A 14,593-nucleotide genomic window follows, 5' to 3' on the forward strand; every position below is an offset into this window, starting at 1 on the left:
GGAAAGCTCTTTATCTCACTTTCGATTTTAATTAATAGCCTTCCTGGGTAGAGTACTCTTGGTCCTAGTTCCTGATTTTCATCTCTTTGAATATTTAGTGCCAATCCTTCTGGCATGCTAAGTTTCTGTTGAGAAATCAGCTAACAGTCTTATGGGAACTCCCTTATAAGTAACTCGATGCCTTTCTCTTGCTGCTTTTAGGATTCTCTCTTTGTCTTTAACATTCAGCATTTTAATTATATGTCTTGGTGTGGGCCTCTTTAGGTTCATCTTGTTTTGGAGACTCTGCTCTCCCTGGATTTATATGTCTATTTCCTTTGCCAAGTTAGGGAAGTGTTCAGTCATTATTTCTTCAAATAGTTTCTCAATCTGTTGCATTCTTTCTTCTCTTTCTTGTACCTCTATGATGTGAATGTTGTTACACTTGATGTTGTCCCAGAAGTTCCTTAAACTATCCTTCATTTTTTTCAACAATAAACACCTCTATTACATGAGCTACAATAGGATGGACGAGAATTTATTTGCCTTTCTGGGCCTTGATTTTCCTGAGATAGAGCTCCAGGTCCCTGTGCTCTAGCACATAGCCATCTGCTCAGCCACTTTGGCCTAGTCTTGAAGCAATGCATACAAGAAGGTTGCCCAGCTGGAACTGCTCCTCTAAAAGACTGCTGATTTTGGCAATTTTTTCTTTCATCACATTTATTCTGAATTTTCCTTGATCATTTTTTGTTTAAAATCTCTTCCTCTTCAGGAGTCAGCTTGTCCCCCTACTTGTGGCCCCGGGGAAGTGCATAGTGAGATTCATGCCACTGCCAGTATGGTGTGCTGCCAATGAGCATGATGCAATTCTTTACTAGGGTCTTAGGCAGACCAGTTTGTTGTCGAATGTATTGTAGACAGCATCAAAAATGCTTGTTTTGCATGTAGAATACTCAGAACCCCCAGGTGAATTTCCCCATTTCCAGCTTCTAGGCATGGTACTTCTTGTTGCCTCCTGCACATGGACTTTGTGTATGTGGTGGGCGTCAATCTTAGTGTTGACAGCAGGGCATCCCAGCTCATATTTTCACTTCTTGTGGTAGGACTTTCTCTTGCCCTCAGTCTTTTGGCACCTGTGCCAGTTGTCCTGAGAGATGTCCATGGTTCAGGGCTTGCTGGAAAGAGCAACTGGCCTCCATTTTTAAAATTCTTTTTTCTTTTGCTGTTCAGATTGGGTGTTTTCTGCTACCTTGTCTTCTGAATTGCTTTGATACTCTGTTTAATCTAACCTGCTGTTTATTTTTTCTAGTGTATTCTTTATTTCAGTTTTTGTATTCGTTTCTCACTGGTTCTTTTTTTATGGTTTCTGAGTCATTTTATGCATATTATCTCTTTGTTGGAGTTCTTACTGAGATCATTTATTCCTTCCCTAAGTTCATTGAGTGTTCTTATAACCAGTTTTGTTTTTTCAATTCTGTATCTGGTAGGTTGCTTGCCTCCATTTCATTTAGTTCTTTCTATGGAGTTTTCTCCTGTTCTTTTATTTTGAACATGTTTCTTTGTTTCCTCATTTTGGCTGCCTCTCTGTGTTTGTTTCTATGTATTAGGTAGATCCGCTACATCTCCTAGTCTTGGCATGGTAGCCTTCTGTAGTAATTGTCCTGTGGGCCCAACGGTTTAGTTTCCCTGAATACCTGAGCCAGTTGATCCAGGAGTATTGCTTGTGTGGGTTGTGTATGCCCTCCTGTTGTAGTTGAGCCTTGGTTGCTATTGGTACATCGGTAGGTATGATTGACTCTCAGCCTTACTGGCTCTGATGATTAGCCATGACCACAGCATATGAGCTGCTGTATGGGGGCTGACCCTATGGTGTGGGATCACCCCAGGGGGCTGATGTGCCTGTTAAGACCACCCTTTGGGAATAATGATTGCATGACTAATTGCATAGGGCTCTGTTGCATTTTGAAGCCAGCCTCCAGGTTTATTGCTTTTGGGACCCCTTGGGAGGGGCTTCTTTGCAGACCAAGTTCAGTCACAGCCTGTGACTGACCTAGTGCTACCTGGTAAGAGCTACAAAGCCGTCCACAATTGTTCACTGCCTCTGCTGTATCTGAAAGTGAATGGGAGAGTTAACAGTTTGATTGATCCAAGGCAGGCTGCCACCTGTACTGGGACTGGGGCTCACCAAAAGGCTCCAGGACACCCCAAGTTCTGAGGCTACCCGTGGGCTGCCCATAAAACTCAGCCACTGAAAGTGCCTCCAGCTGTGTGAGAATTGAGTGTGGTGGGGTCTCTGGAAATCACCAAGATGGAGTGAGCAGATTTTGCCAGGCTAATGCAGTTTCTGATTTGGCCATGTACAGGGAGAGCTTAACCAAGGCACGATGGCTCCTGCCTGTATGCTGCACAGGAGGAGGGCTCAACATAGGGATAAAGGGCGGCTGTCCCTCCAGCCCTCGTTCTTAAGCCACACTATTCAGTCTTTCCTTGTATGTCTCTGGTGCCTCCTGAGCTGCTTTTTGTCTGCAGGAGCCCAGAGTGAGTGCCTGGAAGCAAACTATACTGTGTGTAGGCCCTTTAAGAGGATGCGTGGGTTTCCAACAACATTCTGTCTCACCAAGACAGTTGGAATCTTTTCTGATTTTCACAGCTATGTTTTGTGGGGACTCCTCTTCCCTGGGGATCTCTCCAGGCAGTAATAGGGGGCAATCATGGGGTTCATCGTGTTTGTTTCTCATTTCTTAAGGATTTTTTTTCATCATTTTCTCTCTTGCATATATGCCTTCATCATCCAGTTCAGACATTGACACCATATGGTGGGCTTCCCCTCTGTGAGGATATCTTCTGTACTGTATTCAAGCTGTGGCACACCTCATACTGTGCCACTCCTTTCTAATGATGCCTTATTCACCTTGCTCAGGCCTGATTTTCCATGTCAGTTCATGGCCTCCTATGTGTGGTATCCTCCTTCTCACTCTGCTCAGGCTCTTACATGCCAGACATACCATCCTCCTGGTGTGGGCATATCCTAACTCCACTTAGGCTCTGACACTCCATGTCAGCATGTCCCCTAATATGGATGCTTTTCTCACCCTGCTTAGACTCTAATACCTTATATTCAGCTGTCCCTCTGTATCAACTTTTCTCACTATGTTTGGATTCCTATACTACATGCTTACTCCCCACCCCAATCTGGATGTCTTTCTCACCCCTACTTAGGCTTTGACTCTCCATGTTGGCCTATCCCTTTCCCTACCCCATGTGGATGTTGTTCTCGCCCTGTTAGGCCTCTGCTACCTTATGTCTGCTCCTTCCTTTGTGTAGTTACCCTTTCCACCTAGCTTGGGCTCTGACTCCTCACTCCAGATTACCCCCTTGCATGAATGTCTTTCTTGTCCTGATTTTTACCTTGTTCGCTGAGCTACTCCCCTGTGTAAATGCTCTCCTCACTATGTTTGAGCTGTGAAACTTCACATTGTGTCTCCCTCTATGTGTGGACATTCTCCTCACCTTGTTAAGGCTCCAACATCTCACACCAGGCTGACTTTTCATGAGAAAGCTCCCCTCACTCTGTTTAAACTCTCACATCTGATACCAGGTATCCTTCCTATGTGAAAGCTCTCATCGTCTTGCTGTCCTTGTTGACTTCAGACAGCCCCCTCCCTCAATGGCATGGATACCTGTTTCATATCATTTATGCTTTTACAACTTGTTCTGGTCTACCACAGCTCCCCCTACCCTCATTCCATTATTGAAACCTACTTTGTTTGCCCCACCCCATTGGCTTTAAGAATGAATTGTGGAGGAAGAAGTCTGGTAGTATCTCTTCTGAATCTTTTACAGGCAACTCTGTGAAGCCCCAGCTGAAGACTGTCAAATAAATAACTGGTGTCTCTTGGAGACCCTCATACATCCTCATGACTTTAAGATATTTCCTTCCATATAGTGGTGGAAAACAGGAGAGGATTAAGAAATACTTGGTTTTTCTATACTTTTAGAGATCATACCAGCAGAGGGAAATATAGAGAGTACAAATAACCTAATATACCTCCAGCCTCAAAGAATCAACACATCATCAGTGACCCAGATTCTTTCTGTATTTTTGCTTTGCCATCCACAGGATATTGGCTTTTGTCCTTAGCTTTATCAATTAGTTTTTACCACCTGGGGCCAAAAGTGATGGTTTCTGGTATAAAGTAAATAAAGTGTATAAATATCTGAAAAAATGTGGGCTCTGTTGGTAAGGGTGAAGGGAGAAAATGCATGTTTGGTGGGCAACCGGCATAGTTTTCCACACTCTTTTACCATATGAATTCCTTCCTTGAGTGATGGCATTAGAGACATCATGGATGACACCATATATTCATAAAGTGCATTTTTAGTTTGGTAATGGCTATGCCAGAGGGACTGGCAGGCCCAGTGCCTAAGATACTCTTAAGGCTTAGCATTTTCCCTTCAATCCCCCACCAAAACTTTTCCCTATATGATCTCATTGTTCTCCGTATAAACTCCCAAATTCTACTCTAGCTCTTATACTCTCATGGTTGTAAGACTATCAGAATTGAGTACTTATTTTTAACCATTTTTTATTTTTTTAAAGTTGATATTCAATATTATTTTATATTAGTTTCAGGTATATAGTATAGTAGCTAGACATTTATATAACTTATGAAGTGATTTTCACAATAAGTCTAATACCCACCTGTCACAATATATAGTTGTTAAAATATTAGTATTCTCTTATTTTTAAAAAATAGTTTATTTTTGGAGCAGTTTTATCTTCTCTATGAAATCGAGTGGAAGGTACACAGATTTCTCATATACTCCTTCCCTGACATATACACAGCTTCCCTTACTATCAAAATCTTGTACTAGAGTAGTACATTTGTTGAAAGCAATGAATCTATACTGACACATCATATTACCCAAAGCCCATAGTTTACAATACGGTTCACTCTTGGTGTACATTCTATAGACTTTTACAAATGTATAATAACATGTATCCATGATTATAATATACAGATTAATTTCACTATTCTAAAAATCTTCTGTGTTCTGCTATTTATCCCTCCCTCCCTCCTCATAACTCCTAGCAACCACTGATCCTCATACTATCTCCACAGTTTTGTCTTTTCCAGAATGTCATATAATTGCAATCATACAGTGCATAGCCTTTTCAGATTGCTTTCTTTCACTTAGTAATATGTAATTAAGTTTCCTTAATGTATTTATGTCTTGATGGTTCATTTCATTTTATCATTCTGTTGTCTGAATATAGCACAGTTTAGTTATACATTCACCTACCGAGGGACTTCTTGATTGCTTTGAAGTTTTGGCAATTATGAATAAAGGTGCTATCAACATTCATGTCTAAATTTTTTATGTGGACATAAGTTTTTAACTCATTTGGAGCATGTATGTTGAATCATATGGTTACAATATGTTTAATTTTATAAGAAACTGCCAAACTGTCTTTTACAGTCGCTATACCATTTTGCATTCCCACCAGCAAAGAATGAGAATTCTTGTTGCTCCACTTTCTCAGCAGCATTTGGCATTGTTAGTATTCTGGATTTTGGTCATTTTCTAATATCTCAATGTTACTTTAATCAGAAATTTTCTAATGACTTGTGATATTGAGTATCTGTCCATATGATTATTTCTCATCTGTATCTCTTTCTGTAAGGCATCTGTTAAAGTCTTTGATCCATTTTTTAAAAATCAGCTTGTTCATTTTCTTATTGTCAAGTTTCGAGTTCTTTTTATATTTTGGATAACCATTCTTTATCAGATATGTCTTTTGCAAATATTTTCTCCCACTCTGTGGCTTATCTTCTCGTTCTCTTTATAGTGTCTTTTACATGGCAGAAGTTTTTAATTTTAATAAAGCCTAGTCTTTTAATCTTTCTTTCATGATCATTTTGTCTAGACAGTCTTTGACATACCCAAGGTCACTTAGCCTTCCTCCTATGTTATCTTTCAGTTTTATACTTGTGTGTTTGTTTTACATTTAGATCTATGGTCCCTTTTGAGTCAATTTATGTGAAGAGTGTAAGGTCTGTGTCTAAATTCATTTATTTTTTTGCATGTGGATATCCAGTTGTACCAGCACAATTTGTTGAAGAAACTATCTTTGCTCCATTGTATTGCCTCATCTTCTTTGCCAAAGATTAGTTGACTATATTTATAGGGTTTATTTCTGGGCTCTCTATTCTTTTCCATTGACCTATTTATCTAGTCTTTCACCAATGCAACACTGTCTTTATTACAGAGATTTATAATAAATCTTGAAGTCAGGTAGTATCAGCCCTACAACTTTGTTCTTCAACTAAAGTATTGTGTTGGCTGTTCTGAGTCTTTGACCTCTTCATATAATCTTTAGAATCAATTAGTCAATGCACACAAATAACTTGCTAGAATTTTGATTAGGATTGAATTGACTCTATAGATCAAATATTGTCTTGACAATATTTAGTTTTTCTATCCATTATGGATATCTCTTCACGTAATTAGTCTTTGATTTCTTTCATCAGAGTTTTGCAGTTTTCCTCCCATAGATCTTGAGCATAGTTTGTTAGATTGTTATACCTAAGTATTTCATTTTGAGGTGTGCCGATGTAAACTATATTGTTTTTAATTTCAAATTCCACTTGTTCATTTTTGATGTATAGAAAAAATTGACATTTATATATTAATCTTGTGCTATGTACTGAATTGTGTCCCTCTCCCCCTGCCCACCAATTCATATGTTGAAATACTCAACCCACATGTGACTGTATTGGAGATAGAACATTTAAGAAGGTAATTAAGATTAAATGAGTTCGTAAGGGTACAACACTAATGTGATAGAGGTGGTGCTTTCATAAGAAGAGGAAGAGGCACCAAAGCTCACTCTCTACCATGTGAAAGACCTCAAAACCCAACCATGCTGGTATTCTGTTCTTGAACTTCTATACTCTAGGATTGTGAGAAAATAAATTTTTGTAGTTTAAGCCATTCAGTCAATGATATTTTGTTATGGCAGCCCAAGCTGACTAATACACCTTGTGTCCTGCAACCTTGCTATAGCCACTTGTTAGTTCCAAGATTTTTGTTGATTTTGGATTCTGTATATATATATATATTTATATTTATATTTATATTTATATTTATATTTATATTTATATTTATATTTACATTTATATTTATATTTATGTTATTTGCAAACAAAGTTTTATTTCGTCCTCAGTGTGAAGACCTTTAAATTACTTTTCTTGCCTTATTACATGTACAATGTAATGTTGAAAAGGAGTGGTGAGGAGAGGCAAGCTTGCTTTGTTTCTGATCTTAGAAGGAAAGATTCTAGTTTTTCGCCATTAAGTATGATATTAACTATATGGTTTTTTGGTAGGTGTTCTTTATCAAATTTAGAAAATTCCATTCCATTCTTACTCTTTTGAGAGTTTTTTTTATCATTAATGGGTGTTGGATTTTGTCAAGTGTTTTTTTCTGCATCTATTAATATGATCTTATGATTTTTCTTCTTAAGCCTATTGATATGATGGGTTACATTAATTGTTTTTAAAATGTTAAACCAGCCTTGCATATTTGGGATAAATCCTATATGGTTATGGTATATAATTCTTTTCTTACATTGTTGAATTTGATTTGCTAATATTTTGTTGAGGATTTCTGCATCTTTGTTTATGAGAGATATTGGCTTGAAGATTTCTTTTCTTATAATGTTTTTGTCTGCTTTTGGTATTAGGATAATGCTGTCCTCATAGAATAAGTTGAGAATTATTCCCTCCGCTTCTATCTTCTGAAAGACATTGTAGAAAGTTGGTATAATTCTCTCTGTGAATGTTTGGTAGAATTTACTTGTGAACCTGTCTGAGCCTGGTGCTTTCTGTTTTGCAAGGTGAATTATCAATTCAATTTCTGTAAGATATAACCCTATTCAAATTGTCCATTTCTTTTGTGTAAGTTTTAGTAGAATGTATCTTTCAAGGAATTGTCCATTTCATCTAGGTTATCAAATTTAGAGGCATAAAAATTTTCATAATATTCCTTTATTATGCTTTAAATGTCTATGGGATCTCCACTAATGTCCCTTTTTAATTTCTGAAATTAGTAATTTGTGTTTCTTTTTCTTAGTTAGACTGGCTAGGGCCTTATTGTTTTTAATTAATCTTTTTGAAAACCAGCTTTAGATTTTTTTTTACTTTATTGATTTCCTATTTCTAATTTCATGGATTTATGCTCTAAGTTTTATTATTTCTTTTCTTCTGCTGACTTCGGATTTAATTTGCTCTACTTTTTCTAATTTCCTAAGGTAGAAGTTTAGATGATTGACTTTAGATCTTTCTTCTTTTCTAAAATATGCGTTCAACACTATGAATTTAACTTTAAGCATGCTTTTACTGCATGTCACAAATTTCCATACATTGTATTTTTAACTTCAAACAGTTAAAAATGATATTTAATTTCTCTTTAGATTTCTTTGACTTGTATATTATTTAAAAGTATGTTGTTTAATTTCCAACTCTTTTGAGATTTTTCCAGCTATCTTTCTGTTATTGATTTCTAGTTTAATATCATTGTGGTCTGAGAGTAAATATTGTCATGATTTCTATTCTTTTATTTGTGCATTTATGGCCCAGAATGTAGTCTATCTTAGTGAATATTCTTTGTGAGCTTGAGAAGAATATGTATTTCATTGTTGTTGGATAAAGTAGTTGAAAGATGTCAATTAGATACAGTTGATTGATGGTGCTGTTTTTTCCAATGCTCTTCCTTACTTCATGTAGATCTGAGGGGGGTTTTTTTTCTGAAGAACTTTTTTTTAAACATTTCTTGTGAGGCAGATCTACTAGCAACAAACTTCTTCAATTTTAATTTGTCTAAGAAAATTTTTATTTCTCTTTGACTTTTTAAAAAATTTTATTTTATTATTTTCAAGTATATAGTACATTGGTTAGACATTTATATAGTTTATACAATGATCTCCCTAATTGCTCTTCTTTGGTTTTTTCACCTAGCCATTACATTAATGCTAACTGCATTCCCTATGCTGTGTTCCCCATCCTTGTGACCATCTATCAACTACTAATTTGTACTTCTTTAACCCTTCACCCTTTTCTCCTAGTCCCCTAACCCCTTTCCTCTCTGGCCATCACCAGATTGTTCTCTATATTTGTGAGTCTGTTTTTGATTAGTTTGTTCTTTTTGTTCCTTAGATTCTGCATATAAATGAAATCATATGGCATTTATCTTTTTCTGTCTGACTTATTTCATTCAGCATAATAACCTCTAGGTCCATCCCTGTCATTGCAAATGAATGGTAGGGTTTCATTTTTTTTTTATGGCTGAGTAATATTCAATTGTATATATGAACTAAAACTTCTTTATCCAATTGTCTTTTGATGGGCATTTAGGTTGCTTCCATATCTTGGCTATTGTAAATTGTGCTGCCATGAACATAGGGATGCATAGATCTTTATGAATTATTGTTTTGGTTTTCTTTGGATAAATACCCAGAAGTGCAACTGCTGGGTCAAAAGGCAGATCCACTTTTACTTTTTTTTGAGAAATGTCCAGACCATTTTCCATAGTGGCTGTACCAATTTTCAAGGATAATTTCACAGGGCACATAATTCTATCTTGTGTTTTTATCTTCAATGCTTTATTTCACTCCACTCTCTTCTTGCTTGCATGGTTTCCAATGAGAAGTCACATAAAATTCCTATCTTTATTCCTCTATAGGTTAGGTGATTTCCCCCCCTCTTTTTGCCCACATTTTTTCTTTATTTTAGATTTTCTGCAGTTTGAATGTGAATACTTAGGTGTAGGTTTTTTTTCAATGCTTGTTTGCTCTCTGAGCTTTCTGAATTGTGATTTGGTGTCTGACATTAATTTGGGGGTAAATTCCCAGTCATTATTGCTACAAATATTTCTTCTCTTCCTTTCTCTCTTTCTTCTCCTGGTACTCCTAATATGTGTATGTTATACATTTTGTGGTTGTCTCACAGTTACAGGATATTCTGTTTCATTTTTCAGTCATTTTTCTCTTTACTTTTATGTTCTGGAAGTTTCTTTTGAGATAATGTCTTGCTCAGAGTTTCTTTCCTCAGCAGTGTCCAGTCTACTAATGAACCCATCAAAGGCATTCTAGCATTCTGTTAGTTTTTACAAAATCTCTAGCATATCGTTTTGATTCTTCCATAGGATTTCCATCTCTTTGCTTAAATTGCCCATCTGTTCTTGCATGCTGTTTGCATTATCAATTAGAACCCTTAGCATATTAATCATACTTTATTTAATATATTTAAAATTTTATTTTCAATTACATTTGACATACAATATTATATTAGTTTCAGGTGTACAACATAACGATTATAAATTTATATAACTTATGAAGTGATCACCCCAAGAAGTCTAATACCCATTTGACACCATACATAATTATTATAATATCATTGACTATATTCCCTATGCTGTACTTTACATCCCTGTGACTATTTTGTGACTGCCAATTTGTATTTCTTGATCTCTTTCACCTTTTTTACCCAGTCCCTTAGCCACATCCCATCATAGATACATCCATCTTGTATCTATGAGTCTGTTTCTTTTTTTTCATTTATTTTGTTTTTAGATGCCACATATAAGTGAAATCATATGGTGTTTGTATTTCTATGTTGGACTTATTTCACTGAGCATAACACCTTCTAGGTCCTATAGGTTGGAAGGGTGGCACATGCTATAATAAGATGAGAGTCCAGGGCCCAAATAGTATATGTCCAAGGGAGAGTAACCACTCAAAACCTGGGCCAGATCCTGCAGGTTAACTGACTCCAAGACCAGGAATAGAGCTTCCAAATATTTTTGGCGGGGGAGAAAGATAGGAAGAAAGACTCATTGCTAACATCATTTGCTCACATCTCAGGACTGGAAAATACCTTGGAATTTATCTTAAACCAACTGTCCACCCAAATCAAGACTGAACTCCACTCTCTCCAAGGTGACCGTCAAGGAATAAGCCACATTTTAGACAACTCCATGGATGGAAAGCTCATTCTGGAAGCTGACTATGACTTCCCTTTATGTCAGTTTGAGATAGATTGGCACTAATTTGAGTGGGTTGGCAAAAATTTTATGTCTTCCCTCCAACCAGAAAGAAAAGTTCTCTTATTGTCCTTTTCCCCTGATGCCTGAAATATCACCATTTGTGAGAGGCACTTCTTTGGGGTAGGCTGGTTAAGAAACTAATCCACCATGAAGGCAAACTCTGCTAAGACTTTTAAGCCTCCCTATGAATGAGTTTCCTGAATTTGTTTCCAAGATGGAAATTGACTTATTTGGGGGAGAGAGCAAGAGGGAACCGAGTCAGGCTTGGAGAAGGAGGCACCCATTCAACATAAACCTCTGTCTGTGGAGTCTCTGTTCCAGGTACCATCATTCCAGAGGCCAGGGTCCCATAATGACATTTAACTGGCTTCCATATTTGCCTTCAGTTAGATGCAGTAATGCAGGCTGCCTGCTGAGAGCTCTCCACCAATGGTCTTCCTGGTTGATCTGTCTTCTTTGAGCCTTAACCTTCTCCTTTTCTCCACTATACAACCTGATTCCCTTGAAAGCACACCTTTGATCACAATCTGTCCTTGTTCAGAACTATTTAATGATGAGTCACTGATAACAGAGTAAGTTTCATATTCCTGAGCCTGGTATTTATGCAAGGGCATAGCAAAAAGAGGACATAAGTCCCAAGGTGCAAGTTTATGCCACAAAGATTCTAGCCAAGTATTTATCTCAACATTGCATTTAGTAACTATTTTTAGATATGTTGAACATTAAATGTATGAATACATTTTAGTTTTGCTATGCATTTATTCAGTTCTGAGCTATTCTAACACCTGTGTAAGAAAAGAGGGCACAAACACAGTGCATTGAGCTCAGGTACCATTTGCCTTCCTCAGTGTTTTAAGACTCACTCACTCTTTCCAGTTTCCTTCCCTTCTAGCTGAGCTCTGTGTAGGTAGAAGTGCTATGAGAAAAAAGACACTTTAACATCCTGCTGCAATAGAAGAGGAAAAATGTGTTAGGTGGGGTAAAGCTGTTCTTTTTATCTAGACCATTTTCCCCCCAGAAAATTGCACAGACACTTTCTTACCTCCTTACATTCTTTTATTAAAAAGTTATTTACTCATTTTTTATGGTAAATTGGTTAATGAAATCCAATGTTTCATCTGTACACATTAACAGTAAGACATGTATATATTTACACTGTGTTACCTCCCATAGTTAGATTTCTTTCTGTCACCACATATTTGACCCCCTTTGCCCCGTCTACCTACCCTCTCCTAAGTTTTGGGAAACATTAGTCTATAGTCCATGTCCAGGAGTCTCTGTTTGTTTGTCCTGTTCATTTGTTGCTTTTAGGTTTATATCCTACATATAAGTGATATCATGTGATTTTCAACATTTTCTATCTGGCTTATTTTGCTTAGCATGGTTATCTCGAGGTCCATCCATGTTGTCTCAAATGGCAGTATTGCATCACTTCTTATGGCTGAGTAATATTTCATTGTATATATGTACCACAGCTTCTTTAGCTAATCATCTATTGTAGGGCACTTTGATTACTTCTATGTCCTTGCCACTGTGAATAATGCTGCTATGAACATCAGCGTGCAAATATCTTTTCAGATATGGGTTTTCAAGTCTTTGGGGCAAATATTTGCCCCAAAGTAGACGGATTGCTGGATCTTATGGTAGGCCAAGTCTCAGTTTTTTGAGGAACCTTCATATGGTTATCCATAGTGGCTGTACCAATTTTCAGTCCACTAGCAGTGTATGAGTGTTCCTTTTCCTCTGCATCCTCTCCAACATTTATTATTACTTGTCCTGTTGATTATAGCTATTCTAACAGGTGTGAGATGGTATCTCATTGTGGTCTTGATTTGAATTTCTCTAATAGCTAGGGATGTTGAGCATTATACTTAATGGTAAAAAACTAAAAACCTTCCCTCTAAGATCAGGAACAAGGCACTATCACCACTGTTATTCAATATAACATTGGAGGTCCTAGCTAGTGCAATCAGACAAGAGATAGATATCAAAGGCATTCGAAGAATAAACAAAGAAGTCAAACTGTCACTATTTGCAGATGACATGATTCTCTATATAGAAAATCCTAAAGACTCCACAAGAACACTACTAGAAACAATAAGCAAATACAGTAAAGTTTCTGAATACAAAATCGATGTTCAAAAATCCATAACATTCCTAAAATCTAATAATGAAGGGTCAGAAAAAGAAGTGGAAAAAATAATTCCTTTTGCAATTTCAATAAAAAAAAAAATACCTAGCAATAAATCTAATGAAACATGTGAAGGACCTATCTAGTGAAAACTAAAAGACCCTTTGAAAAGAAATCAAAGAAGATACAAAGAAATGGAAAGATATTTTGTGTTCTCGGGTTAGAAGAATCAAAGTAGTTAAAATAACCATATTACCTAAAGCTTTATATAGATTTAATGCAATCCCCATCAAATCCCATTGACAGTTTTTAAAGAAATAGAACAAAAAATCATCAGATTTGTATGGAAGCATGAAAGACCCTGAATTTCTCAAGCCATCCTGAGAAAAAAGAATGAGGCTGGAGGCATCAATCTGCCTGACTTCAAATTATACTACAAAGTGACAGTAATCAAAACGGCATGGTATTGGCAGCAAAACAGACACATGGAACAGTGGAGCAGAATTGAGAGTCCCAAAGTAAATACATACTTATATGGGCAAGTAATTTTCAACAAAAAAGCCACAAACATACAGTGGAGAAAGGAAAGCCTCTTCAATAAATGGTGCTGGGAAAAGTGGAAAGTCACCTGCAAAAGAATGAAACTAGACTGTTGTCTATCACCACACACCAAAATCAACTCAAAATAGATTAAGGACCTGAATATAAGACCTGAAACAATAAAATGCATAGAAGAAAATATAGGAACTAAACTTTGACTTAAAGAGGATTTTATGTTGTCTACAACCATGCCATTCTGAGTGTGCCTGATCTTGTCTGGTCTCGGATGGTAAGCAGAGTCAGGCTTGGTTAGTACTTGCATGGGAGACCACCTAAGAATACCAGGTGCTGTAGGCATTTTAAAAAAATAAAGAGGATTTTATGAATTTAACCTCGAAGGGAAGAGAAGTGAAAGGTAAAATAAATGAATAGGACTATATCAAACTAAAAAACTTCTGCTCAGCAAAAGAAATCGTCAACAAGGTAAAGAGACAACCATCCGAATGGGAAAATATATTTGCAAGCAATGCCTCTGATAAGGGCGTAATATCCAAATTATACAAAGAACTCATACAACTCAATAACAACAACGAAAAACAAATAATCCAATGAAAAAATGGGCAGAGGTCCTGATTAGATACCTCTCCCTAGAGGATATACACATGGCTAACAAATATTTGAAAGGATCTTTCCATTCTTAGGGAATCTAACTGCCCTGATTTGCCTAGAACTGAAGAGTTTCCCAGGATGTTTGGTTTTCAGTTAAAACCATGACAGTGCTGGGAAAATCAGATGGTTGATTACTCTACTTGCTCAATTTTCATCTCAGTGAGATCT

At 36.8% G+C, this 14,593-nt stretch overlaps 2 pseudogenes; one reads left to right on the top strand and one right to left on the bottom strand.

The window, feature by feature from the left end:
* Window positions 1-395: 395 nt before the first annotated feature.
* LOC107506603 lies at window positions 396-1,262 on the bottom strand (annotated as a pseudogene).
* A 12,732-nt stretch (window positions 1,263-13,994) lies between these two features.
* LOC118608043 lies at window positions 13,995-14,113 on the top strand (annotated as a pseudogene).
* The last annotated feature ends 480 nt before the right edge of the window (window positions 14,114-14,593 follow it).

The sequence above is a fragment of the Rousettus aegyptiacus genome, unplaced genomic scaffold (genome assembly GCF_014176215.1).
Source record: "Rousettus aegyptiacus isolate mRouAeg1 unplaced genomic scaffold, mRouAeg1.p scaffold_m13_p_9, whole genome shotgun sequence".
NCBI lineage: Eukaryota > Metazoa > Chordata > Mammalia > Chiroptera > Pteropodidae > Rousettus > Rousettus aegyptiacus.